The sequence below is a fragment of the Hippocampus zosterae genome, chromosome 8 (genome assembly GCF_025434085.1).
Source record: "Hippocampus zosterae strain Florida chromosome 8, ASM2543408v3, whole genome shotgun sequence".
NCBI lineage: Eukaryota > Metazoa > Chordata > Actinopteri > Syngnathiformes > Syngnathidae > Hippocampus > Hippocampus zosterae.
This window is the reverse complement of record NC_067458.1, coordinates 8,964,248-8,978,141: the sequence shown is the minus strand read 5'-3', so window position 1 is coordinate 8,978,141 and position 13,894 is coordinate 8,964,248. Positions and strand designations below refer to the sequence as shown.

Genomic DNA, 13,894 nt, shown 5'->3' with positions numbered 1-13,894 from the left:
AGGTAACAGCCGCTCCTCTTCATGGCCAATGACTAAGTCAACTATCAAAATTGCCACAGCCTTTTTGAACTTTGAGGTCTGCTGTGAAGGCGAGCATGATAAATTTTGAGCAACATCTACATACAGTATTTGAGTAACGAGGATCACCAATGTCACATACTCCTAAAATAATTACAGCAAATAAAATTATATATATGTTCACAAACACAACCGCACACACAGTATATTTAAACTGACTTAAAAATTTACAATTGTTTTTAAAGCAACATAATTCCAAACTCTAATATGGAATTTAATCGTTTCTTGGTTTCTTGGAATTGGAATTCTTTACTTATTGAATGCAAGTCATATTTTCCAGTTTCAATGTCCAAAGCAGAATAAAATGAATTGGATTTTCTGGGGCCCTCCGTGAGTCGTCACCTTACCGTGGTGGAGGGGTTTGTGTGTCCCAATGATCCTAGAAGCTAAGTTGTCTGGGGCTTTATGCCCCTGGCAGGGTCACCCATGGCAAACAGGTTCTAGGTGAGGGGCCAGACAAAGCACGGCTCAAAGACCCCAATGATGAATACAATAAATGGATCTAGGTTTCCCTTGCCCGGACGCGGGTCACCGGGGCCCCCCTCTGGAGCCAAGCCTGGAGGTGGGGCTCGTTGGCAGGCGCCTGGTGGCCGGGCCTACACCCATGGGGCCCGGCCGGGCACAGCCCGAAGAGGCAATGTGGGTCCCCCTTCCCATGGGCTCACCACCCATGAGAGGGGCCAAAGGGTCGGGTGCAATGTGAGCTGGGCGGCAGCCAAAGGCGGGGACCCTGGCGGTCCGATCCTCGGCTGCAGAAGCTAGCTCTTGGGACATGGAATGTCACCTCTCTGGCAGGGAAGGAGCCCGAGCTGGTGTGTGAGGCAGAGAATTTCCGACTGGATATAGTCGGACTTGCCTCCACACACAGCCTGGGTTCTGGTACCAGTTCTCTCGAGAGGGGTTGGACTCTCTTTCACTCTGGAGTTGCTCACGGTGAGAGGCGCAGAGCAGGTGTGGGCATGCTCGTTGCCCCCCGGCTCAGTGCCTGTAAATTGGGGTTCACACCGGTGGACGAGAGGGTTGCATCCCTTCGCCTGCGGGTGGGGGGACGGGTCCTGACTGTTGTTTGTGCATATGCACCAAACAGCAGCTCAGCAACCCACCCTTTTTGGAGTCCTTGGAGGGTGTGCTGGAGAGTACTCCTGCTGGGGACTCCCTTGTTCTACTGGGGGACTTCAATGTTCACGTGGGCAATGACAGTGAGACCTGGAGGGGCGTGATTGGGAGGAACGGCCCCCCCGATCAGAACTCGAGTGGTGTTTTGTTATTGGACTTCTGTGCTCGTCACGGACTGTCCATAACGAACTCCTTGTTCAAACATAAGGGTGTCCACATGTGCACTTGGCACCAGGACACCCTAGGCCGTAGTTCCATGATCGACCTTGTGGTCGTGTCATCGGATTTGCGGCCGCATGTTCTGGACACTCGGGTGAAGAGAGGGGCGGAGCTGTCAACTGATCACCACCTGGTGGTGAGGAGGCTCCGATGGTGGGGGAAGATGCCGGTCCGTCCTGGCAGACCCAAACGTATTGTGAGGGTCTGTTGGGAGCGTCTGGCAGAATCCCCTGTCAGAAGGAGTTTCAACCCCCACCTCCGACAGAGCTTTTCCCATGTTCCGGGGGAGACGGGGGACATTGAGTCCGAGTGAACCATGTTCCGTGCCTCTATTGTTGAGGCGGCCAATCTGAGTTGTGGCCGTAAGGTGGTTGGTGCCTGTCGTGGCGGCAACCCTCGTACTCGCTGGTGGACACCAGCAGTAAGGGATGCCGTCAAGCTGAAGAAGGAGTCCTATCGAGCCTTTATGGCCTGTGGGACCCCAGAGGCAGCTGACGGGTATCGACTGGCCAAGCGGAACGCAGCTTTGGTATTCGCCGAGGCAAAAACCAGAGCATGGGAAGAGTTCGGTGAGGCCATGGAAGCCGACTTCCGAACGGCTTCGAGGAAATTCTGGTCCACCATCCGACGTCTCAGGAGGGGGAAGCAGTGCACCACTAACACTGTGTACAGTGGGGATGGGGCGCTGCTGACTTCAACTCGGGACGTTGTGAACCAGTGGGCAGAATACTTCGAAGACCTCCTCAACTCCACCAACACGCCTTCCTTGGAGGAAGCAGAGCCTGGGGACTCTGAGGTGGGCTCTCCTATCTCTGTGGTTGAAGTCACCGATGTGGTTAACAAGCTCCTCGGTGGCAAGGCCCCAGGGGTGGATGAGATCCGCCCGGAGTTCCTCAAGGCTCTGGATGTTGTGGGGCTGTCCTGGTTGACACGCCTCTGCAACATCGCGTGGTCAACAGGGAGAGTGCCTCTGGATTGGCAGACCGGGGAGTTCTGTGGGGTGTGCTTCGTGGGTATGGAGTACCGAACCCCCTGTCTCGGAGTTGTTTGTTCCTTTGTTGTTTGTTCACAACCCCCCACCCCCATAGAATTTATTTTGTGATTTCCTCTCTTGATTTTCAGTTTGGTGCATTAGTGTTTGCTTTTCTGAGTGTCATTGAAGTCATCGTTCATTTACGTTTTCTTGGGTGGTCACTCTCGAGCAGAAGGCATGGAAACCGGGAAGGAGAAGGACGTGCCGGTCTAGTAGTCGCTTGAGTTGTGTACAGTACGTTTTAAAAAGAACCAACACGACAGCTCGTTTGTTTTCTGTCGTTTTGCTCCGCTGCAGAAACTGCCGTGTGAAGCGGCTTTGTACGTGTGAACGCTCCACACAATTTGCTGCGGTGCAAAATATATCGCAACAAAATATATCGTTGCAGCGCCGGAGCAAATGTGTGCCGTGTGAACGGCCCTTTAGTCAATCAGTTCCTACAACAGCAAATCGCAACCGGCCCCTTGCTAGGTTCTGATAACCTTCAATCTTGGCTACAGCCTCCCTGTATGGAGTTTGCATGTTCTCCCCGGGCCTGTGTGGGTTTTCTCCAGGTACTCTGGTTTCCTCCCACATTCCAAAAACATGCATGAAAGAATAATAGAACACTCTAAATTGTCCCTAGGTGTGAGTGTCAGTATGGATGGTTGTTCATCCATGCATGTCCTTTTAGAACAGCTTTTCACATGGCTACACTGTAAAAATGAACTTTTGGTTTGAAAAAAAAAAGATGTCTACATTAGAGATTGTGCAGGACAACTGCGTCTTTGTCAGTGGCTAAGTACCCACTCGTTGATGAGTACTTAAGAATGCAATGGACAGTAATTAGGGTGTGACACATATTTGGTTTCTGGGGGGGGGGGGACAAAGTGGAGACTCGCTTCGTTGACGCAAAGTTTCACATCAAGGTGAGGGGCCTGAAATTAGCGTCTTGTAGCCCGTGAGTGTGAGACCCCTGTATTAAATTAAGAAACATTTCACATCTTTTTGGAAAGGCAGGTTGGAAATATAGGTTGTTATTTCAGTATTATTGGATGACTACATTGATAAACTACAACTTGAGCCCTTCTGACAGTTTCATGGTATATTGGTTTCAATGGCAGCACTGTTAAATGCTGGATGCGGAAGGGAGCCGGTCACCTTGTTGAAGTGAAGTTGTAGTCTTGGAAGTAGGAAAAATGGACAAACATAAATATGGAACAGCTTTGACAATATCCCAAACTGTAATAACCGAAGCAGAGCATTGCATACACAGTGTAGGTGTTTTATTTGTTTTAATTTCTTTGATTGATAAATTAATAACTAAAGTGTTTTGAAATGTTGTTACAATACTTTATGTAGTTTAGGGATTTGTGTGAATTTCTGATTATGTTATATGAAACGTTAAAGTGAGAAGACCATGAAAGGGTTAATCATGTTTAAGTAGAGTTTTCGCTCCGAAGTTGCTGCTCTGCCCATCCCCCCGCTCTCCCCCCTCGCATCAATTAAGAGCGGTTGGCTTCAAAGGCTGGAGGAGCGTTGTCTTCACACGATACTTTTCGGCGCACTCAAGCCATTTATATTTCTATACCGGGACAACCAACACCATTTGGCTTTTTGACAACATGGAGAAAACACGGAGAAGACTGTTGTTACAATACTTTATGTAGTTTAAGAATTTGTGTGAATTTCTGATTATGTTATATGAAACGTTAAAGTGAGAAGACCATGAAAGGGTTAATCATGTTTAAGTAGAGTTTTCGCTCCGAAGTTGCTGCTCTGCCCATCCCCCCACTCTGCCCATCCCCCCACTCTCCCCCTCGCATCAATTAAGAAGCGGTTGGCTTCAAAGGCTGGAGGAGCGTTGTCTTCGCGCGATACTTTTCGGCGCACTCCAGCCATTTATATTTCTATACCGGGACAACCAACACCATTTGGCTTTTTAACGACATGGAGAAAACACGGAGAAGACTCGCCCCTAACCGGGAGCACCACCGTCAGAATGAGAATGCTCAGGTAAGTAATCATCCTTTCTTTGTCGAGAGACGGGTACCCGCGAATACGAGTGTCGTCGTAACAATCTGCGTACTGAGCACCGAAGGACTTGTTACTCGCGGCGTACTGTAAACTCTAGGCCGTCAATTGGTTTTAATTTAAAGCTGCTTTATGTAGTTTTTTTCTACACGAAGAAACAATGGCAAACTACGAACACAGCAATTTAGGAACAACGCACATGGCTTGCGCTCAGGCGGTTACGGCAAGGCCGCGTCGCGTTGAATTTATGTGGTTTATATTTCGGCAAAAATGAGACAGAAATTGTTAGTTTCTGTACTCATACCGAATTGAAATAAGTAGACAAATGAACCAGTGCTCTGGCTCGCTGTATTATATTAAACTAGACATGTTTAGTCTAGCCAGAAACCATTTTTTCTCAAGAAAAATGTATTTTTTAAATTAAATACCGAATGAATGAGGCGGATTGCAGGCCAACGCGAGCTGCTTTACTGTGTTTTTAAATGCCAGTTGCTTAATTTCACAGAGCATCCGAAGCGTGTATCCAACATGAGTTTTATCATCACAGGTTCAAATACTACTCTGTACCATTTTATTTATTACTATCGTATTTTGAGTTAATTTACATAATCATATTCATTTTACTCTTTTTTTCTGCCTGTCAACTACAATGTCCATCGATTTTTGCCCAGTTTTTAATTTAATAAATTATATTATTTGTCTCTTTTCCATGAGACTAGAAAATGCATGCTGATTAACTCATACTTTGTTTTATTAATGGAGGTTTTAGTTCCATCTGGTCTACTTTCCATCCTGTGAAAATGTGTGACGACAAAACATTGTCGTATTTTCATGAATGCAAGTTGGAAGACAAGTGTTGAAAACATTGGCAAAGACAGATAAACTTTGTACAGAATTGCCGAGATCTAGCATAAAACTCTTTTTCACCATCTCAGTTGTCTACAAAATTAACAATTTTCCCTGTTTTTCCCTCTTCTGCCCTGATGTGTAGGCTCAAATGCGTAAAGCCCAACCATCAGGGCAACATACACCTCTTCTCAAAGAGAGGCCTGGTGCTGAGACTCATTCCGGAGCCTTCTCCACAAGGTCAACACCATCATCATCATCAGAGGAGTCTGTGTCATCCGCCCAAAGTGGAGATGACCACAAACCAGCATTCAGTGAAGGGCGGGGGTCCCGGTTGTCCAACAGCAGTGGATCAGAAAAGGACCACATTGATTTGCATGAAGCTAAGGCCCTCAAGGCAAAATGTAAATCAAAACAAAAAGGTATGAAATCGAAAGGAACAGAGAAGTTAAATGATGGCCAAAAAAGGAACTACCACCAATCTTCGTGGATGTGACACGTGCCTCAGAAAATACGCACAAGAGAGCAAGGCCAAAAACCCAGAACTGTTGAGGTCAACAAAATTAAGGAAGCATGTTGCTACCTTATGTCAGCTTCTCGACCTGAACAATCAGGAACTCGAGCAAGTTGCTCGTTTTATGGGACACGACATTAGAGTCCATTGTGAGTTTTATCGGCAGACCGATAAAACTTTCCAAGTGGCCAAGATTGCCAAACTACTGTTTGCGATGGAACGTGGGACAGAGTCGCTGAAGGGAAAGAGTCTGCAAACCCTGGACTCTGTTATCACTGGTATGTAAATTAATATATTTTTAAAGTCATCCCCTTCCATTTATTCTTTTCTCCCTCTGTCTTTGTTTCCACGACAGTGTGCATGTCTTTATCGGCATATTTTCTTTTACCTTCATATTTTAGTGTAAAATTATGTTTTCTGATTTCTGACTGTGAATATTTCAAAAGGAAGAGCACATGCAGCCACCTCAACCAAAGGTCTGAAAAGTGGCAAAAAGAGAAGACCAGATCCAGGGAGACGACAGGAAGCTCAAGATGGTATGTAATAAAAATAACATTAGTAGTCATAGCAGGAAGAGGGATGCCAATATATGCTCTAGAGTTCATGCTTGGAATTAATATAGAAACCTTGAATCATTTCAAATTAATCACATTCAAACGTTAGCCCTAATGTTGACCAAATGACCTACTTCTAAGTTACAACAATTTTTAGTTAGACACCAATTGATCCCAGTTGCCTCTGCCTCTGGCACCTTTAACCAGAACCTTTTTTTCAATGATAACAATAAGCAAACAAAAGCACGCACATATGTATGTCGAGTTATTTGGGGGGATGTTGCAGCAACTTGACAGGCAGCTGCCTCTCACTATCCTCACACGTGTGCTGTTCTGACACACATCTGTCCTGTGGATTAAAAGTAACGAACAATGATCAAAGACAGAACTTTTAATCAAACGGAGTTAGTGATAACATGCGATCGATACCGTTCTAATACCGTTAAACTACTACTGATTAAAGCTGGTTAGCCTGTCGACCTCACAGTGCAAAGGTGCAGGGTTCAATTCCGGTCCTAGTCTTCCTATGTGGCGTTTGCTTATTTTTCCCACCACATACCTGCGTGGGCTTACTCCAAGTACTTCGGTTTCCTCCCACATTCCCATAACATGCATGGCTGATTGAACACTCTAAATTGTCCCCAGGTGTGAGTTTGAGATGGTTGTCTCTGTGTGCCCTGCAATTGGCTGGCAACTTGTTCAGGGTGTCCCCCGCTGACCTCCCAAAGACAGCTGGGATAGGCTCCAGCATGCCCTGCGACTCTTGTGAAGATAAAGCGGATTGGAAAATGGATGGATGTTTAGTAATTCCTTCACCTTGACAGCTCTCATTTTCTCTGTGTCCAGACCATTTGCATTAATGAGAAAACCCTTTCATTCTCGGAGCAAGAGTGAATGTCTTCCATCCATATTTACATGGTGTAAATGTCATCTTTCACAGAATGAGAAGTGCCACATTCAGCTGTAGCAACGAGATCTGATGATGAAGATGATGGAGGCGGTAACAGTACCAACTTGGACACTGAAAACACAGGTAATGCTTTCAGTTTGACTTGGACCATCTGTCACTGCACCATTGCTATGTTTCTGAGATGTAAGGAATTTCATTTGAGTACATCATCTTGCTCCAAGGCACCTACAAAAGGCCACCGAAGATGCAGTCAATTAAAGAAAGAAATTATGCTGATGACGCTGATGACGACATGAGTGATGTTTCTGGCAGTGAATATGGCGGTAATGATTTTTTGTCCGACTTGAATCCTCTTTTGCTGTATTATTGGCATATTTCTGAGATGCATGTGGAAAGAACTTTGATTCTATCAAAACATTATTTTATAGATGGAGGGGTGTGCCATAAGACAGTTAAGAAGACTGTCAAGAAAAAAAAGACAATGTTGGGAAGACATGGATTGGGTGAGTCTCTAACATTGGCACAAGTGACATGTTACAGACCTGGCATTAGTACGATTTTTTTTCTTACTCTAAGTCAGGGGCCTCGGTAGATGTTAAGTGGGCCGAGCCATTAAAATTATACCGTACTCTGCTATAAAGAAGCACAAGAACATTCGGAAATGTAGAAATTTAATGAACATATCTTTTTACAAAACATTTCATGAAGCACCTTAGATTTCCTTAGACAAATGTGCGATTGACTTTTATCATTCACATATATGCATCGCAACTGATTGTACAAGGGCACTAAACAAGTAATTGGTGTTGAAAAATACAGTGATGCGCTTTTAGATTAAAGGAGATTTGTGAAGAAAGGAATTTTTAAGCCTTGTGCATATAAATTATAAATTTAATCCCTGCCTATACCTTACAAACTAAAGAGAGTGCCATTAAATGTGTAAAGAATAATGAATTAAAATGTCCTTGATAGCATCTGCTGTTTTGGGTCCGTCCGTCTCAGTGACAGACTTAGACTGCTGTTGTCTTCTTCTCAAAACAATGTGTCTTTCTACTCTGATCAAAACGGTGTGTCCCCTAGCGGATACTCCATGAATTGCATGTTATTCAAAATTTTCGTTCCATGTCTTTTCTGCATTTTTTTCACTTTTAAATGATCCTGCGGGCCTGATCAAACCTGCTTGTCGGACGGTAACGGCCCGCCGGCCGTATGTTTGACACCCCCGCTCCAAGTCCTGATTGTTTTTTGTACATTCCAATATATCAGGAATTACAAATGTGTATCATCAAAGCATATTCACCCAAAGTATATTATTATTATTATTTACAGTCTATGACGCATCTTTCACACATGGCCAAGAACAACCATCAACATCAGGGAGCGCCACCAAACGAAAGAGGATTGCAACACTTACACATGACGACGATGATGTTGAAGACAGCGGTGAGTCAGTGCATCGTCAACACAACTCAAAGTTTCATTACCATTATACTAACATGCCAACTTTCTTAGATGAAGAGGACAAAAAGACTGGACACAGATCTCTTGGGAAGAAGAAGACAGCAGTTCGAAAAGAACATAGTGAAGTTGGTAAGATGGATTTCTGTTGGATAGATCCGTATAACAATTTAAGAAACTCAAACAGCACAAGTCACTGTGACTTGCAGATGTAAAGACGAGTCGTTGAAGTGGTCTACTCAGTTGTAAAATTGTCTTCAATTTCTATTGTATAGCAATTTCTCTTACAGGGTTATGATATAATTTGGTTACAGTAACACACTGATTGTAATTGAATCCAATTAAAAAAAAATCTGACCAAAGAGAGATACAGTCGAACCTCTCAACAACGAAATCATGTTTGCAGCCAGAAATATTCACATTCACACCATCACTGAGCAGGAACTGATCCCACACAAGTCATGCGAGTATACCACTACACCACAGGTGTCAAAGTCAAGGCCCAGGGGCCGGATTTGGCCTGCCACATCATTTTATGTGGCTTGCAAAAGCAAATAAAGCATGTCGAATTCCATGAGGCTTGCTAAAGTCTGAACCAAAATCTCAAAATGTCATATGAAGTCCACAAGAACAATCGTTTTACTTCTGATTTTAAAAGTAGTTATCCATCAATATGTTATGAGTGGTGTATGTAATGTGGAGGTGATTAAATATGTATATGGTCTCCCAAAATTCATAATGGCCCTCCAAGGGAAACCATAACTACAATGTGGCCCGTGCCAAAAATGAGTTGGTCACTCCTGCAATACACCATCAGCAACCAGAAGTTACATATTTGGTATCTGACATTTGAATGGATTGTAAAATAATGCATTTCACTGCAAACAAGGAAAACTGGTAATGCATACCGTTGTAGATAATATTCACCACATATGTTGCTCTGAAATCGGCACAGTGGTTCAGGCTTTGATTGTAGCTTCGAAACATGAATGTCAACAGTGCCGCTGGATTACCATTTATCGCGGCCTCTGTGTGTCATGGATTTTTTCAAACATATTCATTAAAAAAAAGTGAAAATGCTGCAAAAGGTCCTCAAGAGGCAGTAAAAATAATCAAAACAACAGCGAGTCACATAGAGCAACATATACAGGACTGTGTTTACTGTATTTCGTTATTTATACACTAACCTAACCTAACTTATACATGTTTAAATATATTAGTATATAGCATTAAGTACTGTTAATTACTACAAACATGCATGTATACCAGTACATTTGGCCTTATAAATATTTATACTCATACACATGTTCATATACCTATATGGAGGGTGGGGGGGTTTTGCTACTTAGCGGATCACTGTACTTGCAAAGACTGTTTTTTTCTGCCTGTTCTTCACAATAGAAGGCTTCAGAAATAGAAAACAAAAGTTTGGGGCATGCTGGAGCCTATCCTAGCCGTCATTGGGCTGTAGTCAGAGTACACCCTTTAGTGGTTGCCACCCAATTGGGGGGCCCACATAGATAAACAAGTCATTAAAGGCGGAGACTAGGCAAAAAACCCCACATTAATTTTAAGGATATTGAAAAATATTAAATAATGTAAAGAGCATAACACTCATGAATCATGCCTTGAGGGAAATTGCTGCTGAGGTGTTTTTAAGTCAACAAAGTTGCTTTAAACTAGATGCCTAAAACATGTTTTGAATCAATGCATTTTTGATAGTTTTTATTCTGGTCCTGTTATCAGTCAAGGCAGCGTTCAGATTTTAATACAACTTCAAGAATGTCTGTTTATATTCAACTAAACCACTAATAACCCTCTTTTTTTCCCTCCAGAATTGGAAACTAAAAAAAGGAAGAGACCCGGACTCCAAAGGAAAGAGCAGCAATTGATCGACACCTTTCAAAATTTGTTGCATTAAAGAAAGTTCCAAGGAAAGATGACTGCGTTAAGTGTCGTAGTCAAGCATCGCCAGACCTTGAAGACCGCACATGGAGAGATATTCCACAATGAAATTATTAAAAGATATGTAATTGGGAAAAAAGCTTGAAGATGAAAGATGAGAGAGGGAGAGACATAGGGGGGAGATAGATGAAGGGAGAGAGGGAATGGGATGAGAGAGAGGGGAGAAAAGGAATAGAGTTTGAAAGCACAGTTATTTGGTAGTGTATATGTGGGTTCATGTGTCAGGTTGTGGCGCAGCAAGTTTTTTTAGTGTGCGTTTTGAAGGTTGAAGTTTTTCAGGTGTTCTTGTAAGTTTTGAATAAGAGTACTTTTGTTTGTCAAAAATAAATCAAAGTCAAGTCAGCTTTTATTGTCAAATATGCTCTCTGTGTAATGTACAGCACAGATTAAAATACTTTCCTCTCTCAGCCACAGTGCAAACATGTGGCGTATTGAACACACAAATATCAGAACTAAATAAAACTAAATAAATGACAGTACCCTGTTAATGGTGATAAACTGTTTAAAAATAATATATCTGATTATAAATTTACATCATTAAATGTTTAGTAAGGTGAACGGCACCTAATCTACTTCAAAATCATTAAGAACGCATGGCCAGTGCCCGGTCCTCACTTATCTAGTTAAAAACTTTTTCTTAACCTTTGGTGTTTTATTTAATCTAAAGGAATGTATTGCCTAAGGGCGCCCTCCTGTGTCTAGAAATGTGTCTTTTTCATTTCTTTTTCAAGCAGAAAGGGTGGTCCTCGCTTTGTAGGCCTTTTTACTCGGTCCTCACTGTGCAGCAAGTGCAGGAATGTGTGTGTGTGTGTGTGTGTGTGTGTGTGTGTGTATTTACGTGTTTCTAAGTGATCCTCCCCCTCACCAATAGGAACTCTACGCCCACACCGTCACCTTCTTAAAGGGATACCTCACATGTAATGAAGGTGATAACTTCATTATTTTTCATGCACATTCAATAACTTTAAAAATCGATCTCAAAAATAATATAGTTGGCTGCCATGTTCATTGAGTATGTCACTAGAGAACCATCACATGTGGGTCAGCTTTGGACCAGACTGGATGGATGTGAAGGATGCAACGCTGGATGATCTTGGAGAATGAGTGGAGCAGAAGTACAGCATGGATGTGGTGCTCGCTGTAAGCACACAAATGGAAAATGGTGGAAATAACATCTACCTACCTTGCACGCGTGATGAACAGTGTTGCTTTTTGTCCAGTGTCTGAGGAATGCGGCTCCGCTTGCATTATGGACATAGGGACCCATAAAGCCACCCCATGCGTTGCCGGGGATGGCAAAGGGTTGAGATTCAGAGGAAGCACAGATCCTCCGTCATGCTGGTCAGCCCGCTTCTGGCTCATTAAAAATACTCCGCACAGCGTTTGTTTTTAATGTCACCTGCATAGCATGTCTCCTCTCCAACTCTAAATAACTCCTTGTCCCGGGGGAAATATGAAACCATGTTGGGTGTTGCTTGGCACTGAGTTAAGTGACGGAATCCAAACGGCCAGTGAGGACTTTCTGCCACTTCCTCTCCCTTTGTCATCTATGCACACGTTCGGTTGTGTTCTTCTTGAGACAGTACAGTGAAAATTATAGTGCTGACCCGACTCCACATTAACCCTTAATGTTTTAATTTCCTCTTAATGTGTCCTAAATTGGCTACATTATCACTAGTTTTACTCCTCTTACATTGCTTGTTTGGAGTGTATGTTTGCCTCTTGCAGTCTGGTTCTCAACAGTTTTTCAGCATGTTTGTGTGTCCCATCAACTGTGTGTGATTGCATGGAGACTGTTCATGATGCATTCAAAGGCAGTTGGGGAAAACAAGTTTTTATGACATGTTCAAGAGGAAGGGATTTTTTTTTTAAATGGCTGTAGACATGTGCGAGAACTCTCTTTCTCGCTATCTCTCTCTCCCTCTCTCTCTCTCTCTCTCTCACACACACACACACACACACACACACACACACACACACACACACACACACAGCCTGTGTTACAGAAGTACAGTGACAAGTGTAGAATGATGACCGAGGTGCAGGCCACGTGCAGTTTACATGTTGCTGTGATAGTGTCGCTATATTGTCACAACCTTGTGATGGGCATGTGTGCGTGCATGTGTGTGTGTGTGTGTGTGTGTGTGTCTGTGTGTGTGTGTGTGTGTGTCTGTGTGTGTGTGTGTGCGTGTGCGTGCGTGTGTGATATCCTGCCAGTTCTGCCTCACTTGCTTCCTCTCATTGCTAAGCATCTATTTAACCTCACCTCAGACTCACGCTGACACAAGCTTGCATCAACACGCACACGTCAGAGGAGTGACCATGTGAATAAGACACAACTCCACTGCTGCATGTTTGAATGTGCCTGTGCCTGTGCCTGTGTCTGTGTGTGTGTGTGTGTGTGTGTGTGTGTGTGTGTGTGTGTGGTATGATTTTGAGGCCTGCCTGCTGGTTGAAGCAGAACAGGTGGAGGGATTTACTGGACATGTGCCAAGATAAAGACAGCGCTAACAAACAGTCTACCACACACACACATACACACGTACACACACACATACACACACGCACACGCAAATGAAAGGTTGAAAAACAGATTTTATGAGTGATGATGCCAGAAACAATATGCCAGGTTTGTCCTTCATATTATTACAAACTGTCTCTCCCATGCCTCATTTGCACATGGCTCTCCGTACACCATAAATCCTCTGCTTCTCTGTTGTGCTGTTATTCTATATTTAAACATATTCATCATGTGACGCTTCACATCCAGGCAACCTTGAAAATGCTGCGATCAAGGCCGATAACAACGGGCTGCCGTTGCGCTTTGAAGACAAAGCAACATTAATTAGCCAATAAAATGGAAATGCGAGCTGCCTCCGATGTGAAAACGCAGTCAACATTTCTCTCCTCCGGGTTACGTTGCTCCGTGTGCACATGAATGTGAAGCCGGTGTGTGCACTGATACGCCATGTGTCAGTGCGTGACAGGTCAGCTTTGTAGCGCTCCAGTGTAACCTCTCAGTTACTGCTAAAGCTTCAGGATGCTCGCAGCTCCTCTCCCCTCCATCTGCCGGCGTCTATGAAGTGTATACCTGATCACAGAGGCTCTGACTGCAGCTTCTCTAGCGTGCCGTAGTCAAGCTTCACCCCTGAGCCACATCAACAACACAAAGGGGGACATGAAGGGAA

At 43.8% G+C, this 13,894-nt stretch overlaps 1 protein-coding gene across 1 annotated transcript in view; it reads left to right on the top strand.

Moving 5' to 3' along the window:
- crb1 (crumbs cell polarity complex component 1) overlaps positions 1–10,088 on the top strand; it is a 226,567-nt gene extending 216,479 nt beyond the window's left edge. The window contains exon 14 of the transcript XR_007963700.1: positions 9,892–10,088. The gene's annotated coding sequence lies outside the window, so the exon portion shown is untranslated. The remainder of the gene's footprint in view (positions 1–9,891) is intronic.
- Positions 10,089–13,894: the final 3,806 nt, after the last annotated feature.